General features: G+C 37.4%; 1 protein-coding gene and 1 non-coding gene across 11 annotated transcripts in view; one reads left to right on the top strand and one right to left on the bottom strand.

The window, feature by feature from the left end:
• The window catches only part of ASPH (aspartate beta-hydroxylase), a 221,692-nt gene that overhangs the window by 82,878 nt on the left and 118,604 nt on the right, over positions 1-20,210 (bottom strand). The gene's annotated exons all lie outside the window — the stretch shown is intronic.
• Positions 14,533-14,636, top strand: LOC135278126 (U6 spliceosomal RNA). Its single transcript, XR_010345684.1, has one exon. It is a non-coding gene; the product is annotated as a U6 spliceosomal RNA (small nuclear RNA).

Here is a 20,210-nt window from a genome sequence, read left to right on the forward strand (position 1 = left end):
ATTTGATAGCTTCTAACTATTGGACCTCTCTTTGAAATTCAAATTTTATCCTATTTTTAAGTACACAAAAAGCCCGAGGCAATTTTCTCAACTGCTAAAAATCACAGATTTATTCTTTCTTCTCGTTCTGGGGAGGCACATGTGCTAGCTGTAGAAACAATGAGTCCTCATTCAGGTTGGTGACGGGACCCTGGCGAACTCTCTCCAGCACTCTGCACCTCAGCTTTCTCACCTACAAATGGGTAACATGGGCTGCTTCTCTTAAGGTCTCTTTGAACTCGAAAGGCCTGTGCTTCTAATTTTCAGTATTTAAATTATGTTCATAGTTTTTTAAAGTACACCTATAAGGTACAAGAAAGGATCATTCATTTTGTTGAATTTGGACCTTTCAAAATGGTTTAGGAGGAAGCCATCTGTGCTATATGTAAAGTTTTTTTTTTTTTTTTTTTTTTTAAATAACTGCCATTACAAGTGTTTGGCCCTTTTTCAAAAGCACAAAGAAGAAAAGAAAAAGGAGCAAAAGGAGCAATTACATTTCAAATTCTTACTTCCCTTACCGTGCTGTGGTTGAAATATTAAAAGCAAATAAAATGGAAAAGAAGAAAAATAAAAGGATAGCTGAAGGCAGGAGGAAAACACTAGTGATGCATTCGTAGATTATAAAAATTACTGTTTACCCCTTTTCATTTCTACTTAGTTCATGGAAGATGCTTTTATACTACAGTCAATGGGGAGAATTTGATCAATAAAAACAGACACAGAATCTTCATATTACTCTATGTTCTATACCCATTCTATTGACGACGGTGAAGAAAACAGCAAATTCTGCCACAAGGTATATTGAAAAGCAACAATTTCCTAACTAGTCTCCCTGACTCCAGTTTGTTCCCATGTTCTACCTTGTTCTCAGGTTCTTTCTGAAATATAATTTATTCATGTCACTGCATTGCTTACAGTATATCCATAGATGCCCAGACATACAAATAGAAATTAAATTCACTAGGATACCCTCCTAGTAATCCTGCTTCTAATTACAGACCCAAGAAAAATGAAAACATAAATCGTGAAGACGTACACAAAGACTTGTATGCAAATATTCACTGCAAATATTCACAACAGCCCCAAAGTAGAGAAAACCCAATGTCCATCAACTGGTGAATGAAAACAATCTGTGGTATATCCATACAATGAAATACTACTCAGCAATAACACCAGCACATGCAACAGCATGGATCAATTTTAAATGCATGATGTTAAATGAAAGTGGCCTAGTCCAAAAGGCTACTAATTCCATTGAGATAGCATTCTGGAAAACTGAAAACTGTAGCGACAGAAAACAGGTAAGTGGCTTCAGAGGATGGGGTGGGAAAAGGGGATGACTACAAAGGGCACAAAATAATTTGGGGGGTTGCAAATTTCTATATGTTAGTTGTAGTGGATAAACTGTATCTAGATGTATATGCATAAGCCAAAACCCATAGAATGCAGACTATAAAAGGTAAATGTTACTGTATGTAAATTAATCCTTAGTGAACCTGACTTTTAAGAAAAAAAGTTATAACGCCAAGATAAGCTCCATGATTCCCAGTGAAGACTCTTACTGTGTAGGGGTAATAGTATGAGAAACACTTGGGAATAAAAATAGCATCCTTTTCAAAAATGAAATTAAATTTAGTTTGAAAATCTCCGAAAACCTGATGGGAGGTAATTCAAACTCACCCGTGTTTAAGACACACTTTATCTGCACAAAAAAAAGAAAAAAACCCAACATGCGAATCCAGACCTCACTAGGCCGTCAATGACACTGGAATATTTTTCGTATTTAACAGCCCAGCTTTCTTTTCTACTCCAGACTGCCCTCTTCCTTACCAGCCACCCAGCCTTCCAAGCACCTTACTCTTGAACTACATCAGAATCCCGGCCGTTCCTCAGCATGTCACTCCGTCCACAGCGGAGGGAGAGCTAGGACTGTGGATTAGGGCCCATCTTGTTCACCGGCTTGTTTATTCACTCAAGAACTTGTTAAAATGCTCATTTTCCAAAAATTGTGTGAAGTTCTAAGAATTCAACAGGATCTTTTTCAAGGGGGTTACAGTCTTTTGGGGAAGACATAAATGAATAATTAATATTTAGAGGAATATGGGTAATTACAGGGGTGAATGAGAAATGGTATTAACCTATTTGGGAGGGGAGCCTTATTGGGGAAAATAAAAACTTCTGTATACCCAGGGAGATGTAGCATTCTGGGCAGAGGAAAGAGTATTTATTTTGTAACTCAATCATAATCAGGAACTTGAAACTTTAATATTATTAGTTATTATTAGTAGTAGTATGTGAAAGGCTAAAATTCTTCTCCTGCTTGGATGCTAAGGTTTGGGACCATAACATAAATTTTCTTATTATAAGAATCCAGGTTTTCTAGAATTTCGGAAAGCTGAAGGTGTAGACATTGCTTAGGGATCCCAGACACTGACTTACTTTCTCTCCACATCTGAGGAAGGAACTTTATTGCTGCTGAGCCTGCTTCAAGAGCCAGTAGAGTCCAGAGTGCGTGCTCTGGGAATGTAAGTTTTTTCGAGTGAGGATATACACACTGACTACAAAAGGGCAGTGGTATAGCAAGAACTGGGCTTTTGAAAACACGCAAGACAGACAGTGGAAAACTGGGCTCCCATCTGCACTGAGGAAAGACTCTAGATGGCCAGGGAAGCCATGCAAAGGGATACAGCATTTGCCCCTGCCCTGGGCTGCCATTTTGCTTCTGATACAGTTTTATATGGCTGATTAAATAAGGGCTTAATTTAACTTGTGTGTGTGTGTGTGAATTTATTCCACCAGCCCATGTGAAATGCTACACTTATTCAAGGGAAATAACGTGCACCTTGAGCTCTTGCACAGTTGTGTTTCCTTGAACCAGCTTTTGCCTTTCACAAACTGGCCCCTAATCTCCATTTTCCTCTTCTATTAATTTCCTTTATATAGACTCTCGAATAGGGCATGAACATTGACCCTTCTGTGATTTTTCTCATGGTGTTTTCTCTTCCTGGAAAACCCCTTCCTTTATTTCTACCAAAGACTATTCTTTATTTTAACTTTTGAGACCTAGCTTAAATGGCACTTCCTCTACCAAGCCTAAGGCATCTTTAGGAGGAAGAGAATATCATTTTCTCCTATGCTCATATAACATTCTATTATTATTACTACTATGTTCATCACTATTTCTAGAAACAGTAAGCTCTTCAGGCTTTGTTCATGCTGGTGGTATATACACAGTGCTCGCTCAGACTCTTCCCCCTCACTCCCACCTTCATCCCTTGCTGGATTATTTCTGTAAGGAAAGGACTGCCTTACTTATAATTTACTTCCAGCATTTGGCACGTGGCCTGTCCTATAGGCAATCTTCAAAAACTGCTTCTAAAGGCATGAATGCATACAGGCATGAATGAATCAAGACATTCTAGATGCGGATATGACAATGTCAATTTGTAATTGGGCATATCAGCTGTCTTTAAAAAAAGAATCAGAAAATTATAAACAACCAAGACAGAAAAAGACCTGAGAGTTGCTTGCTTTATAAGTTCTAATTCAAAAAGTTTCAGGGGACAACAACGGAGGGGGCTGACAAAGAAGATAAAAAATAAAAGCAGTAAGATACTTGCCCCATAATCCCCACTGAAGATCTGTAGGGAACACATTCTACATCTTACTCCTTTTAGGTTTGTCAGTATATTGAGCAAATGGGGACACATGGCAAAATACAAGGTACAACTAACAGTAAATTCTTGGATTGCAAGGTCCTGCTAATTTTAGAATAACAAAAACTTCCCAAAGCAGCTTGCTGTTATGTTCTGAGTCACTGCTTAATGCCTTATCCAATTCTTTGCTAATAATAATAGTTGACATTTATTGAGCACTTAAGCCTTCTAGACATGTGTGACTCACCCAAGCTGCACAAACTGTAAACAGTAGGAGCCAAGACTGAAGCTTGAGATTGTCTCCAGTAGACTCCAATGTCTGTACTCTTAACCGTTTTGCTGTATCTTTGGCATCTGGCCCAGAAGTCAAGAAACTAGGGTGCCCCTAAGAGTTTTAAGAGTGATGATACAGTAGAATTAAGTATTAGTATAAGCAATATTTGTGTAAAAGAAGTAGTTGAACTTTGTATTACCTGTCTGTAAGAATGAAGGCAGTTAAACAATCATAGTAATTTTCCTTCATTTTGTGTCTCAAAGACATAGCATTTAGACATTGCACAGACACATCCTGGCCCGGTAGAAAGACCACAGAGTACAAGCCTAGAGGTCACTCTGTGAGCCTCAGATCTGCTATTCTGAGGCAGCTTGCTTGATTTAGTTGAGCCTTTGTTCTTCTATCCACGAAATGGGGAGAATGTCTGACCCGCTTCATACTAGTGTAAAGGAAAGTCATGGAGCATAAAACATAAATGTTAATTATGACGTTCACCTACAACATCTTATTTTTAGTTAACTTAAAATTCTGCTCTTAATTAAATGAAAACTGTGCCTGACTCTTATTAATAAGTTTAAGCAGTTAATTTTTTAAAAAGATTAGATTTTCTCTATGCTCAGACATTTCCCTGGCAGAGATTTTGGGCAACTAATAACTTTATCACACTAGACCTGTATCCAGTCTGGATTCTGAGTCAACAAAGGATTAAAGAGCTTTGAGGTCATACTAAACTCCCTCGCTTCCCCAACTCTAGTATGTGGTTTTAAGCAGGATCACATAAAATATTAAATACTACTTTTGGCTCTAGTTATCCAAAGGTGGAATTTGATTAAAAAAAAAATCTAAAAAGCAAAACAACTTAAGGGAAGGAAAAGTAACAACAAAATAAGATATTAAAGAAAAAGGTGCCCTATATCTGACTGAGATGCAGTGTGACGCTTCAAAGTCATCATGTAAAGCAACCTTGCTGCAATATTATTCATGGTAATTAGCAGTTAACTCAAGACAGGCCCCCTGCTTTATTTTAATCCTCTTTTATTAGAATTAGAAGTTAATTCTGCTTTTCTTTTTAAAATCACTGATGATTTCAGTAAAAGAAACATCACTCTACATTGTCTGACAGTGAGGTGAATCTATAAATTAAGGCAAAGGGTAAAAAGAAGGAAACATTCAAGAATTCAAGAATCCCATGTTAGGATTTTTGGTGAAATGTTGTCTGCGGATCACAGGAAAAGCAAACCTGAATCTGAGTGTTCCTACAGGCAGCAGACATGGGTAGGAGCCTTCAGTTATTTTCTCTTTCATTTAAAAGTGGGAATTGTGCAAGGTATTCCCTACTGCGATGTCTCACACTGGGGTCTGAAATAAATCTGCTCTCATATTGAGAGACAGACGTGTTATTTGCTGTTGAGAAACCCAATCAGCAGACAGCCAACGAGGTGCTTCTGGCAGGAGCCTTTATTTGTATTATCACCATATGAGAAAGAAAAGCTAATGTGTTGGATCCAAAAATAGCCCCTTCTGAGGCATTTTTCTCTAACACTATTTACTCTATAGGTATTACGAGAAGAAGTAAATTTGGGCAACTCTTAAAAGACATTCTTACCAAGGATGGCCCCCCTTCCTTGCCTCTACCACTAAGAATAATGGATTTTTGTTCTTTTCAGAATTAAATATCCACTATATACCAGCAGGAGGTCAATATTCAAAGCTTAAACCAAACAGTTAACAAATATTTTTCAGCTGAGAGATGCTAATACAACCCAGTAAATAGTATATAAAGGGCAACAGTTTTCATCTGCTCCCTCTACTGAAATAACGTGAGATTCTGCTGGGAGCATTCAATGGAGACAGCAAGTATTTCAGTTTATTACATGTAGTAGGCTGTCTCCCCATAGGGTTATTTTTATAAATTATACATCACTCCCCTTCCAGAGTAATAATCCTTTAACAGATGTGACCCCATATGTTAAATTAGAAATTTTAGAGATGCTAAGTGATGTATTTTCTAGACATAACAGAAAGCCCTTCAGTGCCAAAGCAGTCCACAGCCTTACTAACAGCTGTGCCAGACGCTGAATTTTTATCCCCACACACACTGTTCCACAAGAGAATAGCCACCTTCCTAAAATGTTATTTCAGATACAATTCTAATATTCTTGGTGTTCTGTTTCTCTAGCCCTTAAGTTATTATAGGTAACAAACTAACAAGATGGAGTGAGGGTTGTTTGAATCAGGTATATACTCAGCAGCAGGTACAAACTTACAGACTGAAAGTTAGAAAGTCAGAAACCAGAAATAAACCTGAAATAAACCCAGCTCAAATAGCACTGCAACATGGGTTAAATTGTGTAGCAGTAAATGGTGCCAAACACTTCAACAGCCCCCAAAACATCACTGCATGATACAATAACTGATGTTCATTCACCAAAATGAGAATTACAGTCTCCAGTCACCAGAGAACATTAAATTATTTGCAGAACACATGTTTAAAATGAGGAGGCTGGGCGCGGGAGTCCAGGCCCGTAATCACAGCATGTGGGGAGGCTGGGATGGATAGATTACAGGTCAGTATCTGGAGACCAGCCCGCCAACAGTGAAACCCTGTGCCTACTAAAAATACAAAACTTAGCTGGGTGTGGTGGCGCATGCCTATAATCCCAGCTATTCAGGAGGCTGAGGTAGGAGAATTGCTTGAACCAGGGAGGTGGAGGTTGCAGTGAGCTGAGATCGCGCCATTGTACTCTAGCCAGGGAGACAATGGGAGACTCCGTCTCAAAACAATAACAACAACAAAAACAAACAAACAAAAACCAGGGAAATGATTTAAAAATACTTTAGAGATTGGGCGCGGTAGCTCACGCCTATAATCCCAGCACTTGGGGAGGCCAAGATGGGTGGATTGTGAAGGTCAGGAGTTCAAGACCAGCCTGGCCAATATGGTGAAATCCCATCTCACTAAAAATGCAAAAAAAAAAAAAAAAAAAGCCACGTGTGGTGGTGTGCACCTGTAGTCCCAGCTACCAGCCACTTGGGAGGCTGAGGCAGAAGAATCACTTGAACCCGGGAGGCAGAGGTTGCAGTCAGCCAAAATTGCACCACTGCACTCCAGCCTGGGATACAGAGTAAGACTGTCTCAAAAAAAAAAAAAATTTAGAAAATATCACCTAATTTTATTAATTTTGCTTAAATGGTGCTGAAAGTTACATCAGTGTCTCCTGAAGGACCTGAAACAAAATAGATGTTCCCAAACAACAATACCAAAAAAATTGCAACCGGTGATTTTGCTCTGCAACATCTCAGCTATAAGTAAGGATTAGTACAGGAGTCCCCTTTTATCCACGGTTTTGCTTTTCACAGTGTCAGTTACACGTAGTCTACGATAGTCCAAAAATAGCTGAGTACAATATAATAAGGTATTCTGAGAGGGAGACCATATTCACGTAACTTTTATTACATTACATTGTCATAATGTTTCTACTTTATTATCAGTTATTATTGTTAATCTCTTACTGTGTTTAATTTATAAATTAAGTTTTGTCATAGTATGTATAGGAAAAAACATAGTATATATATATAGGTTTAGTACTATCCACGTTTCAGGTATCCACCAAGGGGTCTTGGAATGTATCCCATATAGACAAGGGGGAACTACTGTATTTATTATATGAATCAATAATTTAGGTATTTTTAAGCCTATTTCTGATAGCATCTTATTTTTCTTTTGTTTGTTTAGAAGTCAACAGGATCCATATGTTTGACTGATGTTTGTTGAGAACTGACATTGACTGGCTTTCATTATTATAACTTTTAAGAAAGAAATCACGTGGAATTCATATTTTTTAGACATCATCTGAGATTTCACCAAAACAAAGTGGATATCTTTAAATACAACTTGAAAATCACAGTGAGAGAAAACCCAAGAGTATCTTTAGAGTTTCTCCATGTGCTATGAGAATGAAAATCTAACATTACAAAACTGATTAATCTTGCTTTACAATAGTGGTGGTAGGCATGATAGGATGACCACAAACTTTCAACAAATAATCCAACTGTGAAGATCTTGGTCTTCCAGGAACAAGAAATAGTTAAGTTTACTTGAGCAACAGCAGGATGATGAAGTGACAGATAAACTATTTCTGATATATTGCCCAACAGAGAAAATACATGTTTCAATGGCAGGTTTCTCATTACACACAAATGAGATTATAGATCAGTAACAGAAACGTAAATCTATTATTTGATATATTGAAAAACAAAGCCATTGTCTTTCTGAAGCAGAGGTAATGAAAAATAACAATAAAGAAGAAGAGTATGTTATCTTCAAATCCTAAGGTTGAGAGTTAACTTGGTAAAATTTCTAAATATTTCCATATTACATATGAAACAATGGCTTGCATGAAACTGTATATCAGATAAGTGATCTCTGAGAGACAGGAAACACATTCCTCAAGCCAGTGATAAGAATCATAAAAGCAGACAGACAGAATAGACATGTAACACACAGGGAAATAAAAATAAGAATGACCTGCATGCACCATCAGGGAGCCCAATAATAAGCCTGCCCCACCTGCTGCCACTGGTACCTGCCATTCAGGGCCCTAAAAACAGGGCTGCCTATTTACTGACACAGCTGTTGGCACCTGAACATATAAACTGGAAGCCTGGGAATCAGCCCACTCAGCCTGTCACTGCAGGCACCCATACATGCTGTCTGGGGTCTGAGTCTGAAGACAGATCCACCCCACCCATCCCTACTTTGATTGGTGCCCCAGTGTGCCATCTGGATGCATAAAGATCGCCCTCCCCACCCCAGCTCAATGCAGCCTGCACTCATGCACACTGTCAGGCAGTGTGGGAAAAAGCCTGTCCTACCTGGTGCCACTCCTGCTACTCCCTGTGCACGTTGTCTGGGAACCTGGAGATTGGCTCACCTGGCCAGCCACCGCCAATGCTTACACACGATCCAGAGGCCAAGGGACTGACCCACCCCATCTGCTACCACTGGCACCTGTGCATGCCTTCCAGGGGTCTAAGGATGAGTCCAGACAGCCTGCCACCACTACGGCAAGCAACCAGTTGTACCGCCTACCTGGGGATCTAGGTACTTGCACAGGCCACTTGAGAGCCCAAGGGTTGGCCTGTCACTGCTACTGCCACAGCCAGTACCACACATGCTGACCTGCCTGCCCACTGCAGCCACTGCTGGCAGCCAAACAAGCCTTCTGAAGGCCCAAAGGTCAGCTTGCCTGGACTCGCTACCACCAGTGCCCATGTACACTGCCCAGGGGCCCACAGACTAGCATACCCAAGGACCGGCCCACCTGACATCCCAACCCCCAGCAGAACCTCACCACAGCCTCCACTAAAATTTACAGCCTAAACCACTGAGGAAATCACAGACACAGCTGAGGCTGAACACAGCTGAGGAAATCATATCGAGACTACACTACTGTGCCCGTCCAGAATCAAAGGCGAAGTGCCCTACACAACCAGCATTATAGATATTTCTACAGGAAAAAAGTATTTCCTATGAAAACCAATTAATAACATTGGAAGAAGTGACTGTTATACCAAATATGCAGATGTCAAAGGTAAGGACAAATGAAGATAAAAAAGGGAAGAAGATAAGATGTCCAAGGGAACACAGTAATTTTCCAGCAACAGCTTCTGATGAAAAGGAAATTATGAAATATCAGAAAAAGAATCAGAATAATAATACTATAGAAACTCAGTGAGATATAAGAGAATAGAGATAATACAGAAAAATTAAGAAAATAATTTATGATCTGAAAGAAAAATGCAATTGAGAGATAGGTATCATTTAAAGGAACCAAACTGGAACTAAATAATTCAATTAGTGAAATCAAAAATAAAATCAAGACCATCAACAATAGACTAGGTTGAGCAGCAGCAAAAAAAAATATCAGAACCAGAGGATAGATCAGTTGAAACAATCCAGTCAGAAAAAAATAAAAGAGCAAAAAAGAATGAAGAGGCCTGGCACAGTGGCTCATGCCTGTAATTCCAGCACTCTGGGAGACTGAGGCACGTGGACTGCTTGACCTCAGGAGTTTGAGATCAGTGTGGGCAATATGATGAAACCCCATCTCTACCAAATGAATAAAGAATGAAGAAAGCTTACATGATATATGTGACAACATAAATCAACCAAATAACCAAACGTCATAATTTATGGATATGAACAAAGGCAAAGAAAACTTATTTAATGAAATAATAGCTTCCAAACTTCTCAAAGCCTGCAAGAAATATACACATCCAAACACAGGAAGCTCAAAGATCCCCCAAAAAATTCAACCAAAAAGGTCTTCTACAAGTTACATTAAACTGTCAAAAGTCAAAAGACAAAGAGAAAATTATAAAACAGCAAAAGAATCAAGTCGCTTAAAATGGAATTCTCATTAGAATAAAAGCAGATTCCTCAGCAGAAATCTTTCAGGCCGGAAGAGAGTGGAATGACATTTTCAAAGAGCTAATAGAAAAAAAAAAATGCCTGCTAAGATACTATATCCAGCAAAGCTACCCCTCAAAAATGAAGGAGAAATAAAGTCTTTCTTAAACAAACAAAAACTGAGAGAATTCATCATCAGTGAGTCAGTCCTACAGGAAATGCTTAAGGGAGTCCTATGTCTGGAAGGAAAAGGACAATACCTGCCGTCATGAAAACACACCGAAATATAAACAAAGTATAAAACTTACTAGTAGAGCAGACACACAAATGAGAAAGCAGAGTTAAATGCTACCACTACAGAAAACTGCATGATAAACAATAAAGGAACAAAAGATATACAAACAACAAAAACAAGAAAACAATTAAAATGACAAGAATAAGTCGTCACCTATCAATAGTTCTCACTCATAAGTGGGAGTTGAACAATGAGAACACATGGACACAGGAAGGGAAACATCACACACAGGGGACTGTGGGGAGGTGGGGGGCTAGGGGAGGGATAGCATAAGGAGAAATATCTCATGTAGATGACAGGTTGATGGGTGCAGCAAACCACCATGGCATGTGTATACTTATGTAACAAAACTGCATGTTCTGTACATGTATCTCAGAACTTAAAAGTATAGTAATAAAAAAATACATAAAAATAGTAACCTTGAATGTAAACAAATTAAATTCTTACTTAAAAGATATAATTTGAATAAAAAAATTGATAGAAGCACATACCATAACTACATGCTGCCTACAAGAAACTCACTTCACCTGAAACACATATAAACTGAAAGTGAAAAGACAGAAAAAGATATGCCTGCAAATAGAAACCAAAAGTGAGCAGGAGTAGCTATTTTATTATTAGATAAAACAAATTTTGCATGAAAAACTATAAAAAGAGACAAAGAAGGTCATTATATAATGATAAAGGGATCAATTCTGTAAGAGGACATAACAATTCCAAATATATATGCATCTATCTGGAATATAAAATTCCAAATATATATCCATCCATTGGAATATAAAACAAATATTATTATATTTAAAGGAAGAGACAGACTCTAATACAATAATAGTTGGAAAGTTCAACATCCCACTCTCAGTATTCAACAGATTGGCTAGACAGAAAACCAACAAAATAAACATTGAATTTAAACTGCACTTTTAGGTTAAATGGACTTAGCAGACATTTACCAAGCATCATATCCAGCAGCTACAGGATACACACTCTTCTTGTCAAGACATGGAACATTCTCCAGGATAGACCACATGTTAGGTCACAGAAGATGTCTTGACAAATTTTAAAAATCAAAATCATATCAGGTATCTTCTCAGAACACAATGAAATAAAACTAAAAATGCAGTAAGAAGAAAAACTTTGGAAATTTAACAAATAAATGGAAATTAAACAACATGCTCCAGAATGACCAGAGTCAATAAAAATGTTAAGAAGAAAATTTAAAAATAAACTACTAGAAGCAAATGAAACAGAAACATAACATACCCAAAACCCATGAGATACAATAGTGCTAAGAGGGACATTTACAGTACTAAACATCTACATCAAAAAAGTAGAAAGATTTCAAATAAACAACCGAATGACACACCTCAAAGAACTAGAAAATAAAATAAAATAAAAAAGCCAAACCTTAAACTACTAGAAAGAAACAAAAGACAAAGATCAGAGAAAAACCAAACAAAATAGGGACAAAAAAAATCACAAAAGATCAATGAAATGAAAAGTTGGTTTTTTGGAAAGAAAAACAAAATTGATAAACTTCTAGCTAGAATGATTAAGAAAAAAAGGAGAGAAGACTCAAATAAAATCAGAAATAAAAATAAGACATTTTAATTGATGTCACAGAACTACAAAGGATCATCAGAGACTATCATGAACAATCATACACTAACAAACTGAAAAACCTAGAGGAAATGGATAGATTCCTAAACACAAAGGAAAAAACAGGAACCCTGAACAGACCCATAACAAGTAATGAGAGTGAATCAGAAATCTCTCAACAAAGAAAAGCCTAGGACCAGATAGCTTTACTGTTGACTTTCACCTAACTTTTAAAGAAGAACTAACACCAATTCTCAAACTATTCCAAAAGAGGAGGAAATTCTTCCTAACTCATTTTACCAGGATAGCATTGCCCTGATACTGAAACCAAACAGGACACAGCAACAACAAAACTACAGGCTGATATTCCTGATAAACACAGAAAATCCCTAATAAAATATTAGCAAATTGAATCCAATAACACATCTAAAAAATAACAGGCCGTGAGCAACTGTAATTTATCCCGTGGATGCAACGATGGTTCAACATATGCAAATTAAAAAAAGACATCAATAGAAAGACAAAAACCACATGATCATCTCAATGGTTGCAGAAAAGGCATTTGATAAAATACAACAGCATTCTGAACAAATTAGGCATAGAAGGAACATATCTCAACACAATAAAGGCCATGTATGACAAACCCACAGCTAACATCACAGTGAGTGGGGAAAAGCAGAAAGCCTTTCCTCTAAGAACTGGAATAAGACAAACGTGTTTACTTTCACTACTCTTGTTTAACATAGTATTGGAGGTCCAAGCCAGAGCAAAAGGGCAAGAGAAAGAAATAAAAGGCACTCAAATTGGAAAAGAGGAAGTCAAAGTGTCCTGTTTGCAGATAACATGATCTTATATAGAGAAAAATCTAAAGACTCTACCAGAGAACGTTCAGACCTGATAAACAAATTCAGTAAAGTTACAAGATACAAAATCAACATGCAAAAATAAGTAGCATTTCTTTTTTTTTTTTGAGACGGAGTTTCGCTCTTGTTACCCAGGCTGGAGTGCAATGGCGCTATCTCGGCTCACCGCAACCTCCGCCTCCTGGGTTCAGGCAATTCTCCTGCCTCAGCCTCCTGAGTAGCTGGGATTACAGGCACGCGCCACCGTGCCCAGCTAATTTTTTGTATTTTTAGTAGAGATGGGGTTTCACCATGTTGACCAGGATGGTCTCGATCTCCTGACCTCGTGATCCACCCGCCTCGGCCTCCCAAAGTGCTGGGATTACAGGCTTGAGCCACCGCGCCCGGCCAATAAGTAGCATTTCTATACACCATAACAAACTAGCTGAAAAAAATTCAAGAAAGCAATCCCATTTATGATAGATACAAAAAATACCTAGGAATAAATTTAGCCAAGAAGGTAAAAGAGGAAAATTGGAACAAAGAACAAAATGTGAAAAATAGAAAACAAGATGATAGATCTAAATCTAATCACAGCAATAATCACATTAAATATAAATACTTCCAATTAAATGCCAAAGAATTTCAGCTTGGAGAAAAAGTAAGAGCCAGCTATGTGGTAACTTCAATGAATACACTTCAAATATAAAGACACAAATAGGTTAAAAGCAAATGAGTGAAAAATGGCGTGTTATTCTAATAAAAAAGACAATAAAAAAGAGCTGAAGTGCTTGCCTGTGTGACTACTGAAGCAGATTTCAGGCCAAATAATATTCTCAATGATAAAGGGTGTTATTTCATAATGATAAAGTAGTCAATTCATTAAGAGAACATAATAATCTAAAAGTGTATTCCTCAAGTTACAGAACTCTAAAATCCATGAAACAAAACCTGACAGAACTTTAAAGAGAGTAGAAAAATCTGCAATTCCATCAGAGGCTTTGGTAGCCCTCCCTCAGTAATTAATAGGACAAGTAGAGAGAACATCAGCAAGGATATAGAAGATTTGAAGAAGGTATGAAGGATATAGAAGATATAGAAGGTATGAAGCAACTTGACCTAAATGACATTTCTAGACTCCCTGCAATGATAGCAAAATACACACCTTTGCAAGTGCATATGGAATAGTCCAGGTCTCCACCTTATGAAACTAGAAAAGGAAGAACAAATTAAACCTGAAGTAACTGAAAGAAAGGAAATAATAAAGATCAGGGTACATATTGATAACTTAGAAAGAAGGAAAATACCACAGAAAGATAGAGAGAAAATACAAATAAACATAGCCAATATCATGAATGAGTCAGGTGACATCATTACAGATTCTATAATTATTAAACAAATAATAAAGAAATATTATAGTGCTCGCTTCGGCAGCACATATACTAAAATTGGAACGATACAGAGATTAGCATGGCCCCTGCGCAAGGATGACATGCAAATTTGTGAAGCGTTCCATAAAAAAAAAGATATATTATAAACAATGTACGTCAATTTACTCAACAAATTAGATGAAATAAACACAATTCTTGAAAAACACAAGCTACCAAAGGTTACTCAAGAAAAAACAAAACATATAACCTGAATATCATGTATCAATCAAATAAATTAATCTTATGGTTAAAAATTTTTTCACAGAAAGAATTCGAGGCCCAATCATCTTCATTAGTGAATTCTACCAAACATTTAGCAAATAAATTCTTAAAGAGAAGGGGTTGTTTCCAACTCCTTCTGTGAGGTCTGCATTACTGTCAAACCAAAATTGGATAAAGCTATTACATGAAAAGAAAACTACTAACTGGTATCCTTCATGAACACAGATGTAAAAAATTTCTTTTCAAAATTTTAGCAAATCAAATCCAAAAAGATACATAAGGAATAATACATCATGAGTTTCAGCTCAGAAATGTATTAATGTATAGCTGTTCTAACTTCTGGAATTAGTCAGTACAATTTATATTAATACAATAAAAGTGAAAAACCATATGATCATTAAAAAAAAAAAAAAAGCCTTTGACTAAATCCAAAACTAATTCATGAAAAAAAAAAAAAAGAAAACTTTAAGCAGTATAGACATAGAAGGAAATTTCCGCAATCTAATAATGAGGATCTATGAAACATCTAAAGCTAACATAATACTAAACAGCAACAGACTGAATTCCACCCTCTCCAGCCCCCAAGATCAGGAAAAAGACAAAGATGCCCATGCCATAACTTCTCCTCGGCATTTTACTGGAGGTTCCGGCCACTGAATCTGGGAAATGTAAACTGATGAGTAGGGACCTTAAGTGGATCAGTGGCTGCCTGGAGTTAGGGAGGGGCAGAGAGGAAGAACATCCAGGAGAGGTCACAGAGCAGCACCAGGAAACACCAGGGATCACTGGATATGGTCATTATCTTGATTGTGGTGAGGGTTTTACAGTTTCATAAATGTCAAAACTTATCAAACTGTATGCTTTTAGGTGAAGTCTATTGTATAGTAACTATACAATAATAAACATAAAGAAACATAACCACAATACCATTATTACATAAAAAAAGAAATTCATAGCCAGCCGCGGTGGCTCACACCTGTAATCCCAGCACTCTGGGAGGCAAAAGTGGGCAGATAACTTGGGGTCCGGAGTTCCAGACCAGCCTGGCCAACATGGTGAAACCCCGTCTCTACTAAAAATGTAAATATTATCCGGATATGGTGGTGGGTGCCTATAATCGCAGCTACTTGGCAGGCTGAGGTGGGAGAATCGCTTGAGCCTGGGAGGCAGAGGTTGCAATGAGCTGAGAGAGATCAGGTCCACTGCACTCCAGCCTGGGCAACATTGTGAGACTCATTTTCAAGGAAAAAAAAAAAAAAGAAAAAGAAAAAGAAAAGAAATTCACAATAAATTCTGAATATCATAGTTGGATACTTTTACTGAATAATCAGTGTTTACATTTCCCTGATTGTCTTAAGAATTTATATTTTTAGAGCTTGTTTAACTTGAAATGGGACCTAAACAAGTTTCAAAGATAGCAACTGGTTTTGTGTGAAACAAATCGGAACTTCCTGCAGAATATTGTGAGATATAAATTGTCCATTAGGAAATACTGAATAGAAGAGGGCCAAAAACATTTTAGGACATCCATAACTACTGCTACATAGAAATAAAAATCCAATCTGAAATATGACAGTCTGCTCTGACCTGTTTGTCTAAATTTCTCCATCGCATTAGTTTGCTTATTGGATTCTCCAGAACACGATGGGTGACAGTTTTCAAACCATTTTGATGCGTATTTATTGAGTGCCTCACAGGCATTATGCTAACTAGTGTGGAGACACAAAGATAAACAAGAAAATCCCTATCCTCAAGTACTTTACACATTAGAAAGTGGTGGGGGGGAAGTACATTAATGACTAGAATAAAAGGTTGAAAATTATCAGGGAAAGCAAGAATTACAAAGTGCTCTGGGAACACAAAGAAGCAAAGGATTAGCACTAATTGGAAAAACAAGGAAAGAATTAAAGGAATGACAGAACATTAGAACTGACTCTTGAGGCACACATCTAATTTTGAATGAGGTAGAGACAGGGAAAAACATTTCAAAGGAAGGGGAAAGCATGTAGACATAAATGTGAAAGAGGTATGTTCAGGCATTTGTGAAAAATCTTGTGGAATTCTGTAAGGTGCGGGGACATGGACAGTTAGGGCCAAGCCTATACAGGTGGCTTACAGCAAGATTATGGGGTCTCTTGAACAAATTTCTGATGAATTTTGGCTTTGCTCCACTGACAATGTAGTATCACTGATGGCTTCAATGACAGCGTATGAACCCTGTCTTTCGGGAATTTTCTCTTGCTGTAGGTAAGATATGTATACGTAGAAAGGCAAAAACTAGAGGCAGGAAGACTCCTTGGATGTGACATACAAGCCTGAGATGTCACAGGGCTGAGGCAATAGGAGTGCAGAAAGAGAGAGAAATGGTTAAATTCCTGGCTAAATTAAATGGTTAAATTTTATGGGGAAAAAAAAAGACTTGAAAATAAAACTCGGGAAAATTTAGATTTGAAAATATCAAAGAAAAAAATTAAAAATTTATAATTTCTTATCAGTAACACTGACATTCAGATAAATCAATTTCACTTGAATAAAAATACATGAATTGTTTTTATTACATTTATAAATGATAGGGTTTCCAACATAATGCACTACTGAGCATACTGTCACTTAGAAGGAGGTGACATTCCAAAACATCACAGATTATTGTCAGCCCCAAAGATGTGATATATGTTGTGATTCCTTTTATGAATAATGTGCAGTTTATTTTTATGCAACAGCACACCACATGTTTTGGTTGTTAACAGATGGCAAACTCTACCACGGTTTTAAACTTGCACACTGGGAATGAAAACTATTTATACAGTAAACACTTTAGTGGATCCTATCTTTGGACAAGTTTAATTAAAGAATGAGAGACCAATTGCACAATCAAGGAGACTCAGGGGAGGAAGCAGGAACTTGCCTCTTTGCTGAATACATTATTTTTTCCCAGCAATTTAAAGCATACATGGAAATTAATGGCACTATTGAGCTTTATAATAAATCCCTTAAGCATTTAGCTTTTTTTGTTAGCTGTTTTCAAACTCAGTGTTAATAAAGCTGTAACACCCAAGGTAGAAAGCAAGCATAACTTACTCTTTAATGAGATGCCACTGCAAGCATTCCTCAAATAGCTTTCCAATATTCTCATACCTTATTCAACTTGTAGATGTTCATTTTCACATATAAACCCTGCCTAGAAAAACATCCCTGAAGAATTGCCACCCTTCTCTTGCACTTAGAGACACTGGAATGTCATGTGGATAAGTTTAACACAGTCATTAAGAGCCTCTTAGAAAAGGAACGTACACAAGCAATATCAGATTACTCTTCTATTGCATTTGGATTTAGGGATGACATGCATTTTCTACAAAAAAAATCATTGGAGGTGAAGTATGATAAAAGTTGCTCGTATCTGTATAACATGACACCAGCAACAAAGCCAAATGGCCATCTGACCTGCACAAAAAATGCAAAAGTGCAGGTAGAATTATCTCCATGTTTTATACATGGGAAATAAAGCCCAGAGAAGCCAGGAGACTTATTCAAGATGAAACAGCAAATAAAAATTGGTAAAGCTGATTAAAACTCCTAGTCAAGAACCCTTTCTACTGTACTGCAAGAATTTTCTAGAATTAAATAAGTGATTTCACACTAGTCAGAGGAATTCTTATGCCTATAAGGAAAATGCTCACTGCTAAAATCATAATAATGATAATAATGGCTACTTCAAAAGGTGATGCTTTTGAAGATGCATAATGTCATTATGTTAAAATAAAGAACAAGTCCTACGTCTCCAAATTCCCTGTAATGTCATAAGGGCCTTGACTTCCAAATACCACATTCAGCCACACACTTTAAAAACAAAACAAATCAAACCCCAAACTCAGACTGACCAAGAATGGAAACTTCTTGTGTATTTCCATCATGCCAGTACTAATGCACTAAGTGTGTCTGATACTATTAATCTAAAAGGTAATTTAAAAATATTCCTCATTTTTCTTTCTAACAAGTCTCTTCACTTGTATTTCATAATCACAGAGAAATACTCCAGTAAGAGCATTGTCAAGCTATTATCATACCTCTCAGGGGGTAAAAGACAATCTGCCTCTGGCCTCTTTCCTCAGAAGGCGCAGAGGTATGCAATTAATGGTGCAACAACACATACCCTGCTGAGTCCTATACTGCTTGACTCTTAGGACTGTCTGGAAGTGCCATGAAAAAATATACTGCAGAGAACGCACATATATGCTCACAGCAGCAGTTAAAAAGCAAAGACGCAGTATGAATCAAAGTGACATGGCCCAGAAATTAAATGCTCACCCAAGTTCATTGGTTTTATGTTGGAGCTATAATTTGCAATTAATGCTACTTCCACCCTATGACTAGCTGAATGACATTAGTAATAACATCACTAATATGATGATATAAATGCACAAAGAAGTCAGTGATCCTTGGGGGACAGGAGCCAAATTTCAATGAAGCATAAGAATCAAGGTTATTACCTGAAACACAACTTTATCAAACCTTGGCTTTTATGCAAAAGGGTATCAATTGAAGTCATCACACTGTATAAACAGATTTTATTCACCTCTATTTCAAGTTTAAAGTGTGCTTCACACAATTTGAATCAAGCTGATATTTTAATTGTGGTAGCTAGCCCACCCCAAAGGCTTCAGATAAATCATAGATGTAGGTGCCAATTAAATCCATCATTTAATTTCATTAAATTATTATGAAACAGGAATGGGACAAAGAGAAGTTATCATCAATGTATTGACGAAAATAGCAAAAGGGTAAAAGTCATTGGGTATAAGAAAAAAATGAATTATGGTAATTTTCCCAAAAAGTGGTGGTATCAAGGGTTTTTAAGACAAGAGTCTAATCTTATCTTCTGTATAGAGAGCACAGTCCATTATACCCAACTAAGTACTGACCTCGGAGTAAGGCTGGGCTTGCTGTGTGCAGAAGCACCTGTGATACTTTTTCCATATCAACTTAACAACCCTGTCATTAGAAATACTTCAGCATCTGAATTCACGGGGCTATTGCATGGATGCAACCCTCACCCACTACTTGAGGACCAGCTCAAATGTCATCACTCCATGAAGACTGCGTTTGCTTTCCATCTCCTGCCAGCAGTGTGTCACTTCCTCCTTGGTGTTCGCACAGCATTTTGTTCCTAGCCTCTACCTCTTTACATTGTAGTTACTCGCTTTGTTTTCAAAGTGCTCCACAGGGCACGGGACACGAAAGGAGCTCAAATATTTGGCAAATTAATACATCATCCCTCTTAGCTAGAGGCTGTTATCTTCTTTATTCAGTTCCCCCTTCCATTCTCTAAGGAGGGTCAACATGTCAAGGGATGGCTGAAGTCCCAGGACATGGTGCAAGAGGCCTGGCCTTCACCAGGCACAAATGAATTCCCTGTAAATGAAAATGTGTTGGAATATATGTAATTC

Source organism: Aotus nancymaae, unplaced genomic scaffold, assembly GCF_030222135.1.
Source record: "Aotus nancymaae isolate 86718 unplaced genomic scaffold, 86718_ANA_hifiasm-v0.15.2.pri h1tg000036l, whole genome shotgun sequence".
Lineage (NCBI taxonomy): Eukaryota > Metazoa > Chordata > Mammalia > Primates > Aotidae > Aotus > Aotus nancymaae.